The following is a 17,845-nucleotide window of genomic DNA, read 5'->3' on the forward strand; positions in this document are numbered from 1 at the left end:
TGTTCCGTTTGAAGAACCTCTGTGGACGCATCATGACCGCCCAGAGTCCACAGTTTACACTGGGGTTTACTCTTGGTCTTGTACCTTCTTTGGTTTTAGACAAATGTATAATGACGTGTATCTACCATTATAGTATTGTGCAGAGTAGTTTCACTGTCCTAAAAATCCTCTGTGCTCCACCTCTTCACCCCTCCCTCCCCAATCCCCCCGTAACCACTCATCTCTTGACTGTCTCCATAGTTTTTCCTTTTCTGGGCTGTCATTTGGTTTAACACGTATGGTCTGTGTTCACATATAGTCCTTTCATTATAGTCCTTTCATTATTGGCTTCTTTCGCTAAGGAATAGGCAATCTAAGGTTCACTCATGTCTTTTCGTGATTTGATAGCTGATTTCTTTTCGGCATTGAATAATATCCCATTGTCTGGATGTACCAACAACTGGATGTTTATCCATTCACTACCTATTCAAGGCCATCTTGGTTGCTTCCAAGTTTTGGCAATTATGAATAAAGCTGATGTAAACATCTTGTGCAGGTTTTTATGTAGACATGAGTTTTCAGTTCCTTTGGGTAAACACCAAGGAGCGTGATCACTGGGTCATCTGGTGAAAGTGTGTTAGTTCCAAGTTGGCCGTGCCATTTTGCATTCCCACCAGCCACAAATGAGCTCCCTGCTGCTCCACGTCCTCACCAGCATGTGGTGGGGTCAGTGTTCCAGATTTTGGCCATTCTAATAAGCGTGTAACAGTATCTCATTGTTGTTTTCATTTGCATTTCCCTGATGACATACCACATGGAGCATCCTTTCATCTGCTTATTTGCCACCTGAAATCTGTTGTGAGGTGTCTTTTAATGGCCCTGGCCCTTGTTTTAACTGGATAGTTTGTTTTCTTATTAAGTTTTGAGAGTTCCTGGTATATTTTGGGTAGCTGTCCTGTATCAGATGTGTCTTTTGCAAAGATTTTCTCCCATTCTGTGGCTTGTCTTCTCATTCTTGATGTTCCCTTCAGCAGAGCCCAAGTTTTTAATTTTAAAGACATCCTGCCTATCAATTACTGTTATTGTTTTAAAAGATCAGTGTTTGCTTATATTTTCCAGCACTACTGCTTATTTCTCTGCTCACCATTGCTCCTTGCATTGACCTCCTGTCCATTGTCTTTCTTACTTTTAATATTTCCTCACCTAGGATCCACGGGGATAAAAATCACTCATCTAAAAATATCTCTATTTTGCTCTCACCCTTGAAGGAAAAACTGAGTTGCATCTAAATACCTCGGTTGACAGCAATTTGTATTTCCTTTGGCACGTTGGCAACATCATTCCATAACCTTGCACTTAGACCACGTCCATCAGACAAAAGAGTTGTGTTGCATGTTGTATTCTCTGTGAACATTATAAAATCGTATCCAACAGTGACCTCATTTACATTTTCTGCCTTTCTCTCAGTTGCTTATCCATCTTTTTCATTTGTCTCTGGTGTTTCTCAGTTTGAACATGATGTGGTTTTGTGTGTGTGCGTATACACGTGTCGTTCTGCGTAAGTCTTGGAGTGCTCTTTTAAACTGAATACTCGTTACTACTACTACTATTATTATTATTATTATTTCTGGAAAGTTTTTAACAATTGTCCCTTCAAATTGACCTTCTTCCTCATTGCTTATTTCCTTCTGTAGCACTTAATAGACATTTATTCTATACTCTTACATATCTCCCATGTGTCTTACACTTTTCTGGATGTTGTCTATCCCTTTAACTCTCGGTGGGCTCTTCTCTGGTTCACTGATTAGTCAACTGAGCTGATTCTAACCTCCTGTTTAACTTGTCTGTTGAATTTTTTTTTAAGATTTTGTTTATTTATTTATTTAGAGCATGAGCGGGGTAAGGGGCAGAAGGAGAGGGTGAGAGAGAACCCCAAGGAGACTCAATGCTGAGTGCGGAGCCTGACTCAGGGCTCAATTCCGCTACCCCAAGATCATGACCTGAGCTGAAATCAAGAGTCGGATGCCCAACAGACTGAGCCACCCAGGTGCCCCTTATCTGTTGAGTTTTTAATTGCAAGGACTACAGTTTTTATTTCTGAGTTGTCCTAGTGGGTTCTTTTTTTACGATGTCTGCTTTTCCTTTGTTGCAACTGGTTCTTACAGTTTTGATTTTTTCTTTTATGTCTTTAATCGGGTGAGGCATATTTTATATTATATTTTCAATGGTACGTCTGTTATAGAAAGCCGTGTTTCTCCTTCTTTGTGTGTCCACGGGCTCCATTTGTGGTGTATTGTTTTCTCCAGGGCTTTGTCACTTTTTAGATCATTACTTCTCTAGTGGGGCGTGCTTTTCCTCAAAGGATTCCCAGGGCTCTAGATCACGGGAGAGCCCTTCAGCATGGTTTTGCGTTTGCTTCTGTAAGACTCCTCTATGCGATGTTAGCCTGGAATTGATGTTTATAGTCATGTCCAGGTTGGGGTTTTCCCAGTCCATGCAGAAACTAGAAACTCAGCACTCTGAAGTGTTTGAGGTGAAAGTCCATGGTTTTCGTTCTTCAAGCATTTTTTTTTCCTCCAGAAACCAGGCAGAAGCATGTCATCATCCTTTTTGTCTCTCTGTGCAGCTGAATGGGTATTTTTTCCTAGCCCCCCCTTTCATATAGGGACAGAATTTCGTGACTCTTGCATTTATAGAATTTCACCTCCTGCCTCGTGTGGCACAAGGGCCTCCTCTTTGCCCCACGTAGACAGTCACACCCAGAATCCATCCGTGGGATCTCCTTAATCCCTAGGCTACATCTGAACCAGTTTTGGTGTTTTAGCTCCAGTTTATAGCTTCCTTATCATTAACGATCCCCTTTCTTTGTTGCCAGCTCAGATGTGCATCTAAAGCCTTTTTGTTTATTTCATCTGTCATTTTGAGACCATTGTGGAGGGAGATTTTGGTTTTATCCTAATTTCTAGTCTTGCTGGAAACAGACATATCTCCAGGAGAAATGGAAATTTGCACGACAGTTGTGCCTGTGTCCTGTCTTCTGTCCTTCACCAGATCTGATGTTTCCCAGCCGCTGCCCTCTAAAACAGGCCAAACCACTTCAGTGTCACGGAGCTCGCAAACTCCTATCTCTTTCAAGACTTGCGATTTGACGTTTCCATGGCTTTGACAATGAAATGAAAATACAAACAAGTGTTCGCATTTGACAGGACTGATGTGAGCAGCAGGTTAGGACTTCTGTTAGGCTGTTCCGGCAAGGAGGGAATTTTTCAGTGGTGACTCATTTCATAAGTAGTGAGTACATTTGTAAATATTTTGGGTTTAGGAGCATGTTCACTTTCCCATTCCACCTTACGATTGGAGATGTTTTCCATCACATCCAGAACCACATGGTAGGGAACTTGGCATTGCAGTAATGGGGGTGGGGGTGGATGGGAAATCTCCTGTTAACCCTTTCATGACCCAGGGCTAGTTTGGTGGGCCACTGTACCTGAGCTTAGCCTGCCCCGTAAAGGACAGATCTATGGGAGAAGCCCAAATTGTAGCCCACATTTCTCAAGGGTGGATCTTGATGTCTTACCATCGGGATTCCTTGGGGCACTAGAGAAAAAAATACAGATGCTTGTGCTCTGCTCCTGATTTGCCTAAATCAACTTTCTTGGCAAGGGCTGCTGAAGTTCCCAAGGTGATTCTCAGTCCTACTGCAGCGTGAGAATATTTGTCCCAGGTGCCTCAGTGGGGTGGTGATGGTGAAGCCAGTGCATGCCTAAGAATCTTTTTGGTAAATAATTTCCTTTGAGATGGATAGGCTACCCACAGAGAGAACCAGGATCTTGGGCTGTGCTTGAGTGCAGTGTAGGGGAGGGAGATTCTGCTCAGTGGTTTATCATAAGTCTTATCTTGGCATGTGATTTTCTTTTTGGGAGGAAGGGGGTGGTTTAAAGCCACTTGGTGACATGAAAAAAAAAAAGAGGGGGACAGAGGACAAGAAAAAATCTAGCTGAGCATTAACTTCTTTGGGGCTGAGCTAAAACGTTGCCTGGGTTTCGATTAGCAGAGCACCTTCTTCCCTTTCCCTGGTCCATCATGAGTTGCCATAGTGGCAGGCACACTGCTCTCTGGATAGCCCACCCCTACTACCTGCCTCTGCCAAGGGCTATCCTGTAGTTTGGCTGAGCCCAGACCTGACTTCTCCACAGGCTCGGGGCTGCAGTGGAATAAAGTGGGACAGATTTTGATGGGGAAGTGAGAACCTGCCACTTCGGGTGGTATATGGTTTCGAGAAGATGTGTCAAGCAGCTCTGTCTTGTTTGGATATTCTGTTCCCACTCACATGCTTTGGACTGGATTCAGGAACTTTATGAGCAAAGGCATAGCATGTTATCCCATGGGCAGGCACACCTGTCACTTCCCTTTGGCACTCACTCACCCAGTGTCTGTCTGTGGGTTTCCTTTGCTTGGGTCCTCCTGGAACAGAGTTTTTCAGAGTGGGTTCCACGATCTTTCTGCACTGACTCTTGTTCCCATGTTCCTGGGTGGGTGAGTGAGGAAGATTATGGAATCTGTCATTCTAATAGAAAGTACGAGAGAAGGAACACGCTTTGGGCATAAGGCGATGTGTTCCCTTTGGTGCAAGGTGAGCCAGATGATAAGAGCCCCAAGTGAAGATTGCCAGTAAACACTTGCCAAGAGATCTGGGCTGAACATAACAAACTTGGGAGTCCATTCTCAATGGGTTTCCATTGTGTTTTTGTGGATCTTTCTTTCTCCTCTAAACTGTGTTCCCTAGAGTGCCTGTCACACCTGCTGACTCTGCTCTCCCAGAAGTTCCAAGAAACTGCACTTTGGAAAAAAAAAAAAATATGATTTTTGTAAAAGTTATTTAGGTGACACTTCTTTTTTAAATTTTATTCTATTATAACCTGAGATCTACCTGCTTAACAAATTTCGAAGCATATAATCCATTATCTTTGACTTTGGTACGATGTTGTACAGCAGATCTCTACACCTTATTCATCTTGCTTAACTGAAATGTTATGCCCATTAAGTAACTCCCTCTTTGAAAAATGTGGAATGCTTCACCAATTTAGATGTCGTCTTTGGACAGGGGCTCGGCTAATTTTCTTGGTATCTTTCCAGTTTTAGGATATGCACTACTGAAATGAGCAGATTTACTTGTCTGCTTATGTATGTACCTACGTATGTGTTTTTGCATGCTCAAGTTTGAGAACCACTATGGAAGACTCACTTGGTCGCGGCTCAGTTAGGGTCTTCTTACCATCTGGCTGCTCGCAGACAGCCCCCTACGCATCCCCGTGCACAGGCATGCACATGCGCTCACGCATGGGCACTGCTTCAGCCCCGCACCACTCTGTGTAGTGAGAGCTCCCATGTGGGTTGAGATAACTGGCAGTCCACCTTCCAGCCCTCTTTCACATTGATCCTCTTTTACCTTCATGGTCTTTTGTAATCTGGGCATCACTTGGAGAGTCTGTCCTTCTGAAGCCTTCATTTTCATCAAAGCATTTCTGCTTTTAGTGGAAGCTGAAGGAATACAGAGCGCTCACCAGCCGCACATCTCCCTTTCTCCAGACCTCTGCTGAAAGGCATTTGTTTTCCCACTCGAGACCAAGCTATTCTTCACGTGTCCCTTGTGGTCGCTGTCTGAGTAGGGACAGCATGAGGAGGTCTGTTCCCCAGCCTGGCAGACATTTCTGCTGTGCGCTGTTTAATCTTACCATTTCACCAAGCGGGGTCGCCCTTGAACATGAGGGCAGCGCTGGTCTTACAGGTAAGCCCCACTCCATGTGACTTCCCATGGTTTTTATCCCTGCTCTCTCAGAACCAGGGTTTTTGTTTTGTTTTTGTGTTTTTTCTTTGCTTTTTAGCTCCAAGCGACCGCATGTCAGTACAGATAGCTTTACTTGTCAGTCTTCTTCCGTCTGACCTAGCACTTCTGCTTCAGAAGGCAGAGGGCTCAAGAAATAAGCTTCCCATGCTGGGGTCCACGCTGGGGTCCACGCAGAGCATCCTCCAAGGCAGCTGGGCATCTGGGCGTAATGCCCCCTGGGGTCCTTACACAAAGACAGCCACCCTTTGAAGATGTGGTAGCCCTCAAATCTTAACCACAAATGGTAGAGGGGCACCTGCATGGCACAGTCTTTTAAGTGTCCGACTCTTGGTTTTGGCTTGGGTGGTGATCTTGAGACCCATGTTGGGTTCAGCGTGGAGTCTGCTTAGGTGGGATTCTCTCTCCCTCTCCCTCTGCGCCTCCTGTTTGTTCTCTCTCTCTCTTTAAAATAAATAAATAAAGCTTTAAGAAAATGGTAGAGAGAGAGATGTGTCTTCCTCCTGGGAGCTGCATGGATTTCCAGAAACCAATTTTCCTCCTGGTCATTCCCCTTCTTACTTAGGTTTGCGGCCGATCTAGGGGATAAAGAATGGGTGCTCATTCTTCCCGGCAATGAGCTGTCGGACGCTCTTTCACCAAACCGTTACGTTTCAGTTTCCAAGGTGACTTCCTAAAAATTATATGTATATAGTTTTTAAAGACATTAAATTTAAAAACAGAAATATAATGGCTTAATGAAATAGCATTGAATATATAATACATATAGCATATGAATCATGTATGTATTTATGTAATCACATTGTACATGTGCAGTTTGTCGGTCTGTCTGTCTGTCTTCCCTATGGACTGATAACAAGCAACCATCCAGCACACTTCAGGGATGCTAGTGACCTACTTTATCCCCATCTCTCTGGTAGTACCGTTTCTTTAGGAAGTGCAAACTGGTATTAATGTTAGTCTACGTAAGCTACATTAGATGAATAAATCTGCTATTCAAAAAAGAAAGAAGGAAGGAAAAGGAAAGAAAAAAAAAAGAGAGAGAGAGGAAATTACTTTGTATTCCAAAGCAGCATAGATGAACTTAAAGGGCACCAGCCCTCTCCTTGTATTGATGGAAAGTCTCTATTATCTTTAGCAGCTGGTGACCCTTTGTGAAAGTTGAAAGTGTCAACATGACTGAATCTTAAAAAGCATTCCCAGTACAGCCAAGGCTTGGCTTTACTCCACAAACATGGAGTATGGGGATCTGAAGGTATTTGAAAAATCTGCACCAAATCCCATGATGATCTAATTTTTTTCTCCCCTACCGTGGCCCTCCTGCCCTTTTGGATTTCAGTTAAGAACGGATTAGGTGTACCAAGCACGCCATTAGCCTTTCTTTTTATATTTTTATAAATGCAATTCAAGTTCATTGTGGGAACCACTCAAATACGGCTTGTGTTGCCCTCGATGCGTGCCGGCCAGGGAGGCCCGCGCCCACTCTCATCTACTCCCCACCACGGTCCTTTAGAGCGGGTAATATTAGCATCCCAAATGGCAAACATGGAAACTGGGGTACAGGGGGTATCAAGTGACAGGTGCAAACACACATAAGCAGGAAGCGGTAGGGCTGGGATATGTACTGGCCGGGAAGCAGTGAGTGAATTCAGGTTCTCACAGAGAATCCTCTCTGTCATTGCTTTGGGAAGAAAGGGGAAAGAGAAGAGTCTGAAGAGGTAAGAAAAGAGGAATGTGCCAGAGAGTCCACCATGGACTTCCCCCAGGATGCCATCGGCCAGCCTGCCGGCTGCTTAGACTGTGTCTACCTTGCCCCTGCCTGCCCACGCCATCCGTCCATCTCTGATTGACCGTCCCCAGGAGAGGGTCGGGAGAAACCACCAGATCACCTCAAATCAAATAAATTCGTGATAATCTGCATGTGGGCACACATGCATATTCCTCCCCCCCATGTGCACGCGCGCGCGCACACACACACACACACACACACACACACATACACACAGCATGCACATGCCAAAAAAGGTGAATAAAAGGAAAACTTTTGGGACTCACACCCGTTGTAGCTTTCCTCTCCGTTAATCCTGGCGAGGGAAACAGGTGGCTTCCGTGTCCGAATCACTTTTACTGCTCCGGTGAATGGGGAGGCAAAGGTAGCAGACTGGTACCCGGACTGCCAGGCGTGTTTGCCATGCGCCCCTCTGGCAATGACACCAGATTTTTCTCTTCATAGTCCGCCCACCGCCCATGAGTCAGACCTTGGCTGGAGTTTACCCAGATATGATGTGACTTGTGTTCTTTTTTGCGGAGAGCACCTATGAGTCTGGGGGTCTGGTTTTTCTATATTAGTTTGGTCCCTGTTCTTGCAGAGCTGTTTTTTTCTTTTTTTTTTAAGATGTTATTTATTGTTTATTTGAGAGAGAGAGAGAGTGAGCAAGAGAGAGAGAGAGCATGAGCATGGGGAGAGAGAGAGGTTTGAGAAGCAGGCTTCCCACTGAGCAGGGAGCCCAACTCCAAGCTCGATCCCAGGACTGTGGGATCATGACCTGAGCCGAAGGCAGACCCTTAACCGACTGAGCCAGGCGCCCCTAGAGCTGGTTTTTTCTTAGCAGTGGGTGGCTGTGCTGAAGTTTACCTTTGCACTCTATCTGAAATGTTTCTGGGAGAGGTTAATAGCATGAGAATATTGCTGGGGAAATAGTTAACTAATTAAGAAAAGAGACTTTCAGAGACAAACATTTAGCTGCATTTACATGATGTGTAAATTATTCGCATCTCGATGATGTGCTAATTGCTCTTTACTTATAAGCCCAGGCTGATTGGAAATCAGCCCACCCAACTTGAGAATGTCCTTGATGGGGCTTCACTTTTCTAGATTTGCAGGGCTGCACTAACCACAGAGGTTCTCTACCTGTAGGAATACAGGTGCTTCTGCCCACTTCAGGTTCTGTGGCGGAATGTACTTTGTCACGAGCGCATCCTCTCCCTCAGAAAAGTGTCTCTGCTGATCCTTGGGGAGTGCTGTGCCATTTGCTCCCCCCCTTTATCTGCTGGGACGTCTTCCTGGCCAGTAAGCTCATCTGCTGAGGTGCAACTCATCCACTTGTCCCACCTCCAAATAATCCCTTGTTGTCCTTCATGTGGCTTTCTGTGAATCTGATCCATGTCTGGGAGGCTTCAGGCTTGGCAAGGGAGGGCTTTCTTGAGGCAAAGGAGAAGAAGCCATAGGAAGACACCGTGCTTACTTGCACACACTGCCCTTCTCCTAAGCTCCCCTGGGCTCCTCCCTTCCTGAACCTGCTCATCTCTGGATAGGCTTTTGGACTGGGTTGAAATGTGGGTGGCCAAGGACCGGGACAGGCTGGGTTGAGAAGACTGGCTGCTTTTGGGGGCTGAGTGTTTAATGTGGCCCGAACTTATGGCCAAAAGACCGCATGGGGAACTGGGGACTTGCACGGGCAGCGAGTCCTGGGTGAGAAGGTGGACCCCAGTCTGAGCTGGCAGGCCAAGTTTGAGTCCTCTTGGCCCTGAAATGTCTGTTCTTTCTGGCAGCCTGGGGTGAAGTGTGCAGTGCTGACAGTCACCTGAAGCTGGCCATTTGCTGTCCCAATCGCAGGGTTCTTGCAGAGACCAGCGATAAGCAAGGCTAGGAAGATACAAGGTGCCTGAGGAACAGAGAGCATCAGGAGCGCTCTGAGGAGGGTGGTCTCAGGAGGGGACGTGGCAGCAGCAGGGGCTGATGAAGGGCATTCCCAGAGCCTGTTCTCCGGGGAAGGATGCCGATGTTATGGGATCCAGTGGTTCTCACATGTGGGCCGGCTGGGGGCCCCGCTGCATCAGCCCCCACCCCAGAGCCTTCAGAGATGCCCACTGGCAGCCTTCTCCCCGGGAGGTACAGACCTCCTGGGTCTCCTACCGAGGCTGGGAATCTGGGTTTTTTAAAAAAATTTTTTAGATGATTCCCACCTGAGGCCTGTTTTCAGAAGCGCTAATCCAGTCCTTTCAGGAGGCTTCCCCGGCAACAAGGCTCCTGGAGCAGGTGCATCCTCCCACTTGGGAGCGAGCGCAGGGAACTCCATAGCTGCAGCGGGCGCGGTGGTCAGAGGCGTCTTGAGGCACCTGGGTGGTAGAAGGAGCGTTCGTGCCCCAGATGCTTTGGAGAGTTAGTAGATTGAGGGGCTTTGGGTTTTTTGGGGAGGTGGAGGCTCTGCCAGAGGGGGAAGATGGTGCTGGAGGGACGAGTTGAACCAACCCCAAATGCGCAGTCAGGAGCTCGCAGTTGGACTGTTGGACTTTCTGTCCCACTACTTGATGGCGGGGCCGTCCTCGGGATCACTCACCAGCTAAGGGCTTCCTCTTTTAGTCAGACCTCTGTTTTGGTTGCTGGTGACACAGGAATCAGCTCAACCAGCTAAAGCCAGATCAACTTGGGGAGAGGTACTGAAAGCCTGCGGAATAGGGGCGGGGAGGGAGCCTGAAGCAATAGGCCTGGGCTCTGAACAGCGAGGCCGCGCTGTCGCGATAGCCTCTCCAGTGGGCGCGTTTCCCATGTGTTTGCTCGCGTGACTGGGCTTCAGCCCAGGGGCCAGTGTCCACGGGGCAATATCCGTAGACCAAGGGCTCTGACTGGCGGGCTTGAGTCATATGGGTCAGCCCCCGAGCTGACCACTGTGCTCCGCAGACTAGATTAGGCTTAGGGTCAGCAGCTGGGTTTGGAGAGGCCTGGTGCTGAACATACCCCAGTCTTCGCTGTCTGAGCTCTGAATCCACTTTAAGACACAAAGGAGGCGGAGGGGAATAAAAATTCCACCCTTATTGCCAGCGAAGATTGGGCTAGAGGCTGCAGCTTTGATGTGCATCGGAGTGGGATCTGTGATGATGGACTGCAGAATTAGGCCGATTTACCCACCAGCTCACAGACCTACTAGGGGACCTTGCAGCACGGAGGCCTAACCCAGAAGTGGGACACCCTGGCACTCAGGGCAAGCGGGCGAGGCTGGGTGGACCTCCCCACATTCATCTCTCAAGAAACTCACTCTGTCTCCACGGGGAGGTGTGAAGTGCGGGACAAAAGACCAGGAATATTTAGGGGAAAGTCCCTCCTGAGGGAAACAGGAGTGGGGAAGAAACATCCCCTATCCCACCCAACAAGGGGTAGACCGGTCAGTTCCATGAAGAAGGCAGAGCCAGGAATAATGGCCGGGTGGCTAGTTGAAAGGAAGAATGTTGGGGTAGGTGGCTGAGCTAACCTATTCCTTTCCATAACATAGGATTTGAAAGAACCTACCTCATAGGGTTGCTTCTAGGATTAAAGAAGATAAATTCTCTAGGTAGCTACACATGTGGGGTCTTGGCAAGGTGCGGAATAGGCACTTAGTCAGTGATGGTTGAACCTGAATTGGGAAGGGAGAGGAGGTCATGAGGCAAGGTCCTGAGGTCATCTTGGGCTGCCATGTGTCATGGTGGGGTCGGTGATTACACATGTCTTTGAAGGTGAGATTGTCCTTTTTCCAGGTTGTCCTCTACTGTCCCTGGAACTACTCTGCCCTCCTCTTTCTTCTTTTCTTTGTCCCCTGGTGGGGATGAGGTCAAAGTTGTGTCTTCTGTTCATAGGCACCTCTAATAGTATGCAGAAAAAGTCCACAGTGAGATTTGTCTAGTTCTACCCACTGCATAGTGTTTCCTGGAAATCCAGTTACGCTGAACTCAGGTTCGTCCATTGGTTTATCAGGCCCCTGCCAGTCCGGATGGGCCATACAAAGCTCAGAGTGTTGGGGGAGAAAACAGACAACCCTCACCAATGTCAAGGCAAACCATTGCATGGGCACCACGAGGGTACCTTCTCCATATGACACAGCATTCTGTCATGGTGGCCACTCTCTGGACCCTTCTTTTGAGTTAGTCAAGCTGACCAGTGATTTCCATGGTGATTTATATGTAGCTGGATTACCCACAACAGCGGCTGGGTGGACCCAGGTAATTAACTTCCTTGAGGAACAGAAAGGCTTTGGAATAATTCTCATGAGGGCCACTGATGACCAAGAGATATGAATCTTAAATAAATCTTAAAAATCCTGCTTTTAATAATCCGTATCAGGGGCTAGCAGAGTATAGCCTACAGGCCAAATGTGGCCTGCTACCTGTTTTTGTAAAAAGAGTTTTACTGGAACACAGACATACCAACTCATTTACATATCGTCTCTGGCCCACTTTGTGCTACAGCGACAGAGTTGAGTAGTTTGCCAGAAAGACAGAATGACCCACAAAGTCTAAAATATTTATTATCTGGACCTTTACCAAAAAAGTTTGCCGACCCTCGAGATGTATGTCCATAAGATAGGCATTTGGATATACAAATGTTGGTCTGTCAGTGGATAGGATGCTGCAGAATGAGTCTTAACCTTAAATAAAATCATAAACTCTGAAAATACGAGCAAAATGTTCTGTGTAGATTATGTGGACACTTTTCTGGGAAAGAGCGCCATTGGCTTTCGTTATCCATTCCACAAATATTTAAGTACCTCTTTGGTGCTTGTCACTAGAGATAAAATTGTGAGCCAGATGGACTCAGGCACTCACGGTGCTCACAGACCCAAGAGGTGGTGGACCTGCACACAGACAGCAAGCAAGTGATGCCCTGGAAAATGACTAAATATCATGGAAATCAGGCTGCAGAAGAACCTCCCCCCACCCCCCACTCCCCACCCACCCCAATACACATGTTCTTTCTAATATAGCATTTAAATTGAACCTGAAGAAGGAAGGGCTCAGAAACCACCCTGAAGATAACATTTATATCATGGAAGTCTCAGAACAATAAATATTGACCCTTCTAAGTTCAACCAACATTTAGCCATTTGTAAAGTACCTGTTTAGAATTCCTGCCCAGCTTGCTTTTATTACTCTCAACACCAAAGCTCATTGGAGGCCTGGAAGGTAACTGGTTGTGCCAGACTTTGAAATGATTTGGACAGTCCACACATCTCTTCTTCTAACAAGAAACAAATCTTGAGTATATATTCTTAGTTCTCTGGCTACTGGAAATTCTGCATTGTTCACGTCTTGACCTCTAGCGGGTCATGGAAATTTGGTTGAGCACCATCGACATGGGAGAATATATTATGATCTGGAGTATGTTCACACTTGACTGCTACGTGAAGTCATGTTTTAGAACTGTATGATCCACCTAAACATGTGCGTGCTCATCTCTACAGATACAGTATAAATATAAACAAGAGTGTCAGGATTTTTTTGAAGGTGGTCTCCTCTGGGTGGTGAAGGATTTTGTTTGTTTGTTTTCTTCTGCCCTTTATCAGTAAATTCTGTATTTCCTGTAATGTATGGGGAGTTCTTATATTGTCAAAAATATTTTGATACATTTAGAGGGAAAATAATGCTTTTCATTTTAGGGCACAAAGAGATGTCAATTCCTCTGGGCAAATGAATTTGCTCTTCGTGTGGTGGACGTTCTTATTTTATGAACAGTTGGAACGTGTTGTCCCTGAAACTCATCTTGGGGAATTTCTTGAGCTAGAACAGAGTTCAGTGAACACTGGGGATGGAAATAGCCCCTCTCTCCTACTCACCCTGGATGAGTGATCATCGTAGGCCAGCTGTGGCAGAGCATAGAATCAGCCCTGGAAGGGGCCCTGAAGTCGGCCTCGTTCTGCTCATTTACAGTTGGAAGAAGCCTAGACCTTTAGAGGTTGGGACTTGTGTAGGGTTATGTACAAATTGGAAAATTGGAGATAGAGTTAACCTGAGAGTGCTCTACCATGGTTTAACTCATTTAACTGTGGCTTTCTAAAGAGAGCAGGAAACCTGGTGCAAATTTAATATAGACCAGTGTATCAAAGACATGGATGTCCAAGGACATGCATAAAGCTCCCCTATGGTAGTCTTCCCTACTCCTTCCTTTCCTCTCTCCCTCCTTCTCCCCTTCTAGCAGCTTAGCTTCTGAACTCCTTGACTATGTTGGGGACTCTCCCTTCCCTCCATCTTGGATGTCTTGGTGGAAGACAGAGCCTGGCTCTCAGGATAGAAGTTGGACTTCCAGCCTCTCTTGTAGCTAGAGCTGACCATGACTTGGCCAGTTAGATGGAGCTGAGAGCAAAGTCATTCCAGCGGGAGCGGCCAGCATTCAGTGCCAGTGACCCGAGCTGGGGCATTTGGCGTCCAGCACTGAGGACAGAGGTGCTGCCCCGCGGGTATCTAGTGGCATTTTGGTGGAGCAGGAGTCCTGGTCTCTCTTGGCTCTGTTGGGGTTCCAGGGTGGGTTCTGTGGCCTCCCTGGGGGGGGGTCCATGAGCCCCCCAGTACACTTCCGGTGATGGACTTGGCTTCTTTTGCCCTTCACCGAGGCCTGTGCCCGATAAACTCTCCCTGCTGAATGTAGACGTGGACTTAAATTCTCCCCAGCATCCAGGTAAAGTCTCAGCTCTCTGACCTTGTAACAAAGACAGAAAACAAACCATGAATCTTCCAACTTGTGCTTATTTTTTCCTGTCTTTGTTGTCTTCCAGCAATTACCCTGCGTTCCAGGGTCAACTGTTTGTATCCCGAAAAACAAGAAAATCCCCCAAACCAAGAAATGTTTATGCAATTTGAGTCTCACATGAACCTCTCTCCAGCACTGCGTTTTCCATTCAGTTACATAGCCTGTGGCAAAAGGAAGATTTCGTTTCCTCTTGTAGTTTGCAGACGACGGTGCTGTGTGTTTGCACAGTCCACGTGTGTGCTCTCTTGCTGGAGCCGCTGACAGTGCTCCTTGCTAGTGTCAGTTTGATTCCTGGGGACCAACTCCTGGGACAAGAGAAGAACTGGGAGATAGAAATAGCGGGAGGGTTTATGTAGACAGAGACCCTGCAGAGACCCTACAGAGACCCTGCATAGATCCTACGGAGACCCTGCATAGACCCTATAGACATAGAGACCCTGCAGACAGCCTGCATAGACCCTATAGACATAGAGACCCTGCAGAGACCCTACAGAGACCCTGCAGAGACCCTACAGAGACCCTGCAGACACCCTGCAGAGACCCTGCATAGACCCTACAGAGACCCTGCATAGACCCTACAGAGACCCTGCAGAGACCCTGCATAGACCTTACAGAGACCTTGCAGAGACCCTACAGAGACCCTGCAGAGACCCTGCATAGACCCTACAGAGACCCTACAGAGACCCTGCAGAGACCCTATAGACATAGAGACCCTGCATAGACCCTACAGAGACCCTGCAGAGACCCTGCATAGACCCTACAGAGACCCTGCGGAGACCCTGCAGAGACCCTACAGAGACCCTGCAGAGACCCTGCAGAGACCAAGGGAAGATGAGAGGATACCTTGGTTTTGGGGAATTGATTTTTCTCTCAATTCTGCTGGTGGTTGTCTTTCCTTATGATGGTCCATATCCTCTTCAAAAAAAAAAAAAAGGATTTTCATTTGATAAGGAAATGATGGTCTCTATCAAGACAATACAATTACTTTTCACCTTCTTGTCTTAAGTTCCTTTGCCTTCCCCACTGTGTGTTTGGCAGAATCCTATGTCTTCTTAGGTGCCCAGACAGAACTAAGGATCAGGTGTATCCCTGTGTATGACCTCGAGATATCTAACTGGGTGGTAATATTTGGACTGATGTAAATTTAGAGACTGAGGAAGTACCTGGGTTAAGTAGTACTTACGTGGTCTCAAACATTAATTTTTCAAAATTCAGTCTATATCAGAATTGCCTTGGGGGCGAGGGAGGGAGAGGGCACACGGCAGATTCCTGGGCCCCTCTCTCACAGGTTCCAATCCAGTAACTCTAGGATGGGCTCCAGAAGGTGGGTTTTATAAGTTCTCACCATGACCCAGCAATGGATGGTCTTCACTCCACGCTTGAAGATACAGTGGTCTAGGCTGTTAATCTTTATTTTCAGAACCAGGGGGGATGGCAGAACAGCATTACCTCAAAGGGGAAAGTAAGCCAAGCGACTCTTAAGTTAATATTAACTAGTGGACGCAAGCCCGGAAATGGGTGCTGTTCTCCTGGATGCCTCCTCCCTGACCTGATCATTGACAACCACATAAGTTAAGGGCATGGCTCCCATCTTTCTGGAGTCAGCTGAGAGTCCTTTGCAAAGCTCTTATAAGCACTGGTGTTCTCCAGAATGCCCTTTCTCTCTCTCTCTGATGAGTGGGCTGGGACTTTTTTTTTTTTTTTTTTTTTTTTTGCAGCAAATGTCTTTTGCTGGTGGACTCCCCCAAACCTGTGATGATCTCTTTCCCATGGAGGCATTTGTGCTGAACACACACGTGCAGGGTGGACTAAGAGCTAGCAAGATGGCTCTGGAGCCTGCCTGGGATTTAGTTTTAGACCCTAGTCAATTCATCAGGAATGCGATCATGTTGATTAATTGGTTGGTTGTGCCTTCACAGTAGAGTGCTGACCTGGTAGGTGGACGTTTTAATCTTATTGGATGTTTTGGCTCCCTTGCCTGAGAGTAGAAATTATTACCTTAGGTAGACATCTGGAACAGGCAGTGCTTTAGTGGGTGGTCTGCTTAATGGATGAGAGATCTTTCGCTAAGAGTAAACCCATCTCTTCTTCTGATGTATATTTAATTTTTACCAATTATGCAGATCTGTTTGGGTCTACGTTGTCACTAAGCAGTGGCTTGCCCAATTGTAAGCGTCCTAGGTGAGGCCTGGATTACTTTCAGTGCCTGAGAACTATGGACTGAAAGGACAAGGCAATCGAACCAGCCTCCTTACCCGGGTAGCATTTGACCCTCTGATAATCCCGTGACTGGTGATCTTTCGAATGATAAATGGAGACATCTATTCTAGTTACAGAGATTGTAAATATGTTTTGCATCCTATTTCTGAAACTCCAGATGCTTCTCTGCCCAAAGATTAGTAACTAAGCCTAATAAATGCTTTGGTTATCTTCTCTTGAAGTTTCCTTCATCTTTTCCTGCCCTGGATTATGCACGACCCATGCAGTGCCTCCTTGGACAGTTTTGCACGCAGTGAGTGGCTGCTTTCAGAGTAGAGTGCATCAGTGTGCACGGCGTCTCCCCCCCTAGAACTCAGACCCTGAATGGGGCACCAAGTAGGCCTGTCCAATAAAATACAGGTATCCAGTTAAGTTTGAATTCCAAGGAAAGAATGCTTTTTAGCATAAGTATATCCCAACTATTGCTTGGGATATACTTATACCAAAATAAAAGTTTCGTTTTATCCGAAACTCAGGTACAGCTGAGCACCCTGTCTTTTTATTTGCTAAATCTGGAAGCCCTCGCAAGGATCCTGTCCACACTAGATTTGTCTCACCATATATATAATGTTCACAGAACTGCTGTGTTGCTCACAAGAAGCCTAGGGTCGTTGGGTAGAAAGAAGACTAGGGAAGCAAGCTCTCACATCCCCTGCTTTTGAAAAATGTAGTGTTTTAATATTGAGAGAAAAAAGTAGCTTTTGGACCATTCCAGCTAGCAGCATAAATAAAACAGATGACCCCCCCCTCTCTCTCTCTCTTTTTTTTTTTTTTTTTTTTTGAAGGCACTATGCTGACTTGAGCAATGTCAAAGAGGAACTTTTTAAAAATGGAGGCTAGGGGGCGCCTGGGAGGCTCAGTTAGTTAAGTAGCCGGCTCTTGGTTTTGGCGCAGGTCATGATCTCAGGGTCGTGGGATTGAGCCCCGCGTCGGTCTCTGCGCTCAGCGGGGAGTCTCCTTGAGGATTCTCTCTCTCAAGTAAATAAAAAATCTTTAAAAAATAAATCAAATAGAGGCTAGAGCCTCAAGTTGGCCAGGTGGGTACATCTGGCTGGTGTGTGAGGTCTGCTACTCTCACTGGCCATCCACAGGCAGAAGTGAATCACTGGAAAATTACCCACGGCTGCAAGGAGTTAGCTAATCATGTGTCATTAAAGAGGCCTCCTTTGGATAGAGGACCTTGCACAAAAGAGGAAAGAAATATGCCTGACACCCTGAAAAATGTTCAACCTCACCTGTAGCCAAAGAAATACAAACCAAGGGAA

At 46.5% G+C, this 17,845-nt stretch overlaps 1 protein-coding gene and 1 non-coding gene across 8 annotated transcripts in view; one reads left to right on the plus strand and one right to left on the minus strand.

Annotated features, from left to right (window-relative positions):
- SLC39A11 (solute carrier family 39 member 11) overlaps positions 1-17,845 on the plus strand; it is a 439,134-nt gene that overhangs the window by 166,596 nt on the left and 254,693 nt on the right. The window lies entirely within an intron of this gene.
- LOC112837608 (U6 spliceosomal RNA) lies at positions 5,039-5,143 on the minus strand. The gene has a single exon (XR_003211779.1). It is a non-coding gene; the product is annotated as a U6 spliceosomal RNA (small nuclear RNA).

Source organism: Callorhinus ursinus, unplaced genomic scaffold, assembly GCF_003265705.2.
Source record: "Callorhinus ursinus isolate GAN/ISIS: 27379988/994484 unplaced genomic scaffold, GSC_fseal_2.0 scaffold50, whole genome shotgun sequence".
NCBI lineage: Eukaryota > Metazoa > Chordata > Mammalia > Carnivora > Otariidae > Callorhinus > Callorhinus ursinus.